Below are 5,450 nucleotides of genomic sequence, written 5' to 3' on the forward strand. Positions count from 1 at the left end.
TGGGGAACCAGGACCTTGCCCCAAGCTGCACTGTTGTTCCTCTTGACTGTTCCTCCTTTGTCTCCCATTCTCTCCCTTCCCTCATTAGCAACTGTTTGAACCTGCCTGTTGGAACTCAGGGAAGGTCATAGAAGCTGAATGAAGAATCAGAGAACTGAGGGACACAGGAAGGCTTTTGTGCCCAGGAGCCCCACAACATCCTGCTTGGTGTCCAATTTGCAACTTTGAGCAAATCAGTTGTATTTGATTACAATTAGTAGTTGTATTCATTTCAGTCTGCCTTTGAGAGAGAATGGTTCAATCTCCATAAGCTTTTTTGCTGAACTTCTCTGACTCAATTCTATTACGATGTACTTCTTGTGTAAGGCTGTGTTTTAAATAAATATTATCCAAGTTCAACGTTTCTAACCATTACCACCGACATCAAGAGGGTTGAGTGTGCCCTAGATTTGATCATCTCAGAGATGCAGAGGACTCCAGACCAGGAGTAAAAGTTCCATGTTTGCGTCTCAGATTTGCCACTGAACTCACAGTGTGACCTTGAGCCTCAATTTCCTTATCTGCAAAACAGGGTGACAGACCTTCACTGCTCACCTCATAAGACCCCTGGAAAAATTAGAAGAGATAATTTATACCAGTGATATTTTTATATCATAAGAATAGATAAATTAGAAGAGATAATTTATATCAATGATATTTTTCAGCATATAGAATTATGTAAATAAAGGTGAATAACTGAGCTGATGATATTTAGATTACAAAGACAAATGTATTTCGTTTGCTAAGGACTATTTGATCTAGCGATGTACCTCAGAAAAGAATTACTAAACCCTGAATGTTCTTTCTCGCTCAGTGGGTGATCTGATGATGGTCTAAAGAAACACAAAATTGGGAATTCCTTTAAGCCTTTCTGGTTGTTAATTTTCCTTCACGCATTCAAGCAGGCCAAGGACCCAGCTAACTTCTAGTTTCTCTCTCGTGAACAAACTGCAGGGAGAACTTCAGCTGAACTTACTTTCAGGGTTACCGCCCTGAGGCTCTTGACGTTTTGCAGGACTTCCTCTGCAAGCCAAGAATCAGATCTTTACCAGACTCAGGTAAATAGCCTCAGGGCTGTAGTGCTTCAGCTGAGGAAGAGAAACACCTTCCAGAATAGCTTCTCTGGCTCTCCCACTGCTTCACACCCCTTCAGCTGCTCTTCTCAGCTGTCATCACTTTGGTTGAATTCTCTTCCTTGCTCCAGGGAGGGAGACTGAAGAACCTGCAGGTCTCACCCATGCATGTTTTTCAGACTTAGTAACTGGATGTTTTTATGGTAGGGGTGAGAAAGTTACTATTATGACACAAGAAAAATAGAAACTAATTAGAGAATACTTGGTATAGATTATCATGAATGGATAATCATTGTTATCTGGTTATACATTTATCCAAACCCAGAGAATGCATTACAGCTTAAGGCAAACTAGGGCCTTTGGTTGATGAGGATGTGTCAGTGTAGGTTCAAGAGTTGTAACAAATGCACTGCTCAGGCTGGGATGTTGATTAGGGTGGAGGGTGGCAACGTATGCATAAGAGGGCATATGGGAAATCTCTGTACTTTCCATTTTGCTATGAATCTTAAACTGTTCTAAAAATTGAAAGTCTTTACAAAAGAAATGCAACAAACTTAATAAACTATACAAAGATTAAAAAAAAAACTATACAAAGATTAAAAAGCAGAGGCATTACTTTGCCAACAAATGTCCATCTAGTCAAAAAACTATGGTTTTTCCAATAGTCATGTATGGACATAAGAGTAGGACTATAAAGAAAGCTGAGCACTGAAGAATTCATGCTTTTTGAACTGCGGTGTTGGAGAAGACTCTTGAGAGTCCCTTGGACTGCAAGGAGATCCAACCAGTCCATCCTAAAGGAAATCAGTCCTGAATACTCATGGGAAGGACTGATGCTGAAGCTGAAACTCCAATACTTGCCACCTGATGCAAAGAACTAACTCATTGGAAAAGGCCCTGATGCTGGGAAAGATTGAAAGCAGGAGGAGAAGGGGATGACAGAGGATGAGATAGTTGGATGGCATCACCAACTCAATGGACATGAGTCGGAGTAAGCTATGGGAGTTGGTGATGGACAGGGAAGCCTGGCATGCCACAGTCCATGAGGTCGCAAAGAGTTGGACATTGAGCGACTGAACTGAACGGATACAAAGATATTTTAATGCTAGTATCAATACATCCTTTCACAATCTAAACCTTAAAGTTCTTGATACATCACACACACACACAAACAAAAGCAAAGTAATTACAGAGCAAGCTCCTTACCCACTTGTCAAGGCAATCACTGGTTCTGCATGAATGGCTGAGTCTGGGGGTCGCATGCTGGCTCTCAGCTCCACGTTGGTCCCCCAGCTGCTTACTCTTGGGTCACCAATGGTTATCACCAGGCAGTTACAGCCATGCGCTCCCTGAGACCTGAGCTCTATGCTTTGCTTCTCCTTTATTTTTTCCTTAGTTGTGTCATTTCCTTGGTTCTACCACTTTTCTCCTTTTCTTTCATTCCTGAGAAGAGCAAGTATGACCCATTTATACATGTCTTTATTGTTGTTGTCTAAATATCATCAGGCCAATTAGTAATCACACACTCTGTTACACAAAGCAAATTGATCAAGGAGCAATGGATTGCATTCCACTCACCCCAAAAACGCATGGCTGGGAAAATGAAGTTGGCACTACTTATAAGGCTTTTTAAAAATAATTTTTTCTTTTTATAAAATAATAAATGTTCATGATAGAATTTGGCAACATATAAGAATAGCTCTAAAACCCTTTTGTTGGAGATGTCTGATGTTGCATTTGGTTGTACGAATGGTGTCTGAACCTAGAACGTCTTCCTCTTTACATGGTGCCCACGGGAGAGAAATGCACAAAAGAAACAAGGCCAGGAAGGGCCTCCTTGCCACGAGGAGGGGTTCTGGATCTAAGTCTGACACTAGACTTGTGCTGGATCACATGGAATGCTCCCTTTTCTGAAAATAATTGGGCTTAAACGGCTTTGAACCAAAGCAGACTATAAACTGTGTCATCTGGGGCCTCCAGTCCTGAGCCCAAGGGGAGTGACAGCTGCCCTTATTGGAGCCAAAGGGAGAGAGGAGTCAGGACAGGGGCCACTGAGGCCCCGGGCTCGCCCTGCTCTGGTGGGCAGTAGCCTTGGGTCCAGCTGTCGGTGGGGACTGCAAGGCCTCCCACCCCAGCCACCAGCTGTTTAGTTGCTCCGTCACGTCTGATTCTTTTGCGACTCCAGGGATTGTCACCTGCCAGGCTCCTCTGTCCACGGAATTCTCCAGGCAAGGATACTGGAGTGGGTTGCCACTTCCTTCTCCAGGGGATCTTCCTGACCCAGGGCTCCTGTACTGGCAGGCAGATTCTCTACTACTGAGCCACCAGGGAAGCCCCAGCTACCTGTGCTGGCCCAGAAAACAAGGCCCCTAAGAGACCTGAGATCTGATGGATACAGAGCCCTCTAGACCTCTTGGGGGTGATGATGGGAGAAAGGGGAAGGATGAGGAGAGAAGAGGAGAGGACGTTTTCCCCCAAGAGACCTTCACCTTTGACCCAACAACCCCACTCCAGGGATTGTATCTAAGGAAATGATCAGGCACATGTGAAAGCCTTGGCTATAAGAATGGCCATTACAGTTTTTCCCGGCTGGAACCATGGAGGGTGCAGAAGAGAAGAAAAAGAAGGTTCCTGCTGTGCCAGAAACCCTTAAGAAAAAGCGGAAGAATTTCGCAGAGCTTAAGATCAAGCGACTGAGAAAGAAGTTTGCCCAAAAGATGCTTCGAAAGGCAAAGAGGAAGCTTATCTATGAAAAAGCTAAGCATTCCCACAAGGAATACAGGCAGATGTACAGAACTGAAATTCGAATGGCTAGGATGGCACGAAAAGCCGGCAACTTCTATGTACCCATGGAACCCAAATTGGCGTTTGTCATCAGGATCAGAGGTATCAACTATGTGAGCCCAAAGGTTCAAAAGGTGCTGCAGCTCCTTCGCCTCCAGCAGATCTTCAACGGCACCTTTGTGAAGCTCAACAAGGCATCAATTAACATGCTGAGAATTGTGGAGCCATACATTGCATGGGGGTACCCAAATCTGAAGTCTGTAAATGAATTGATCTACAAGCGTGGTTATGGCAAAATCAACAAAAAGCGAATTGCCCTGACAGACAACGCATTGATTGCTCGATCTCTTGGGAAATATGGAATCACCTGCGTGGAGGATCTGATTCATGAGATCTATACCGTTGGAGAACGTTTCAAAGAAGCAAACAACTTCCTATGACCCTTTAAATTGTTTTCTCCACGAGGTGGAATGAAGAAAAAGACCACCCATTTTGTAGAAGGTGGAGACGCTGGCAACAGGGAAGACCAGATCAACAGGCTTATTAGAAGGATGAACTAAGGTATCTACCAGGATTATTTTTGTAATCTGGTTAATAAACAATTGAAACAAACAAACAAAAAAGAATGGCCATTACAGCTTTACTCATGATATTTAAAGTAATTCAAATGTTAAGTGTTAAATTATGGAAACTAAATTATGAGGCTCTTAAAGGCAGACTCTACATATCATAGTTAGGGTCCCTGATCCTATCAAAGCCATTTTCAAGAACTTCAGCTTATAGCTCAAGAATACTTATTTTTCTAAATTTTGCAGGATTAATCCATTTCTCCCACAAGGAAAACATCAGAAAAAGACCAGTGAAATGCCTTTCACAGATCCAAAGAGCAGAGAAAAAGCCAAAAATAATACGGACATTTGGAGCTGGACAGGACTTTAGAGATCATTTGGTCCAATACTTCTCACTGTGCAGATGATATAAAATCGAGTTCCTGTTGAGGGGACATGACTGACTTGAGATGGAGTCAGGATCAGATTCCTTTTTGTGGGTGCCCCCCACCCTTGGGAGCCTTCTTCTGCCCCTCTGAGGCATTTACATTCTGGGAGGGATTTGGATCAGACCTTTCCTGTTGATGTAACCTCTGATTAAATTTGGCATTCAAATAGAGTTGCTCAATTTAGCAAATAGAAATAAGGACACCCAGTAAAATTCAAATATTAGATAAACAACAAAAGTTTTTTGGTATAAGTACGTCCTATGCATACTTTTGTTGTTTATCTGATATTCGAAGTTTACTGGGTGTCCTTATTTCTATTCGCTGAATTGAGCAACTCTATTTGAATGCCAAATTTAATCAGAGGTTACATCAACAGGAAAGGTCTGATCCAAATCCCTCCCAGAATGTAAGTGCCTCAGAGGGGCAGAAGAAGGCTCCCAAGGGTGGGGGGCACCCACAAAAAGGAATCTGATCCTGACTCCATCTCAAGTCAGTCATGTCCCCTCAACAGGGACTCAATTTTATATCATCTGCACAATATATAGTGGGCTTCCCTT

General features: G+C 43.0%; 1 pseudogene; it reads left to right on the top strand.

Moving 5' to 3' along the window:
* The first annotated feature begins 3,709 nt into the window (after positions 1-3,709).
* On the top strand, positions 3,710-4,456 carry LOC128067483 (60S ribosomal protein L7-like; annotated as a pseudogene).
* The last annotated feature ends 994 nt before the right edge of the window (positions 4,457-5,450 follow it).

Source organism: Budorcas taxicolor, chromosome 22 (assembly GCF_023091745.1).
Source record: "Budorcas taxicolor isolate Tak-1 chromosome 22, Takin1.1, whole genome shotgun sequence".
Taxonomy (NCBI): Eukaryota; Metazoa; Chordata; class Mammalia; order Artiodactyla; family Bovidae; genus Budorcas; species Budorcas taxicolor.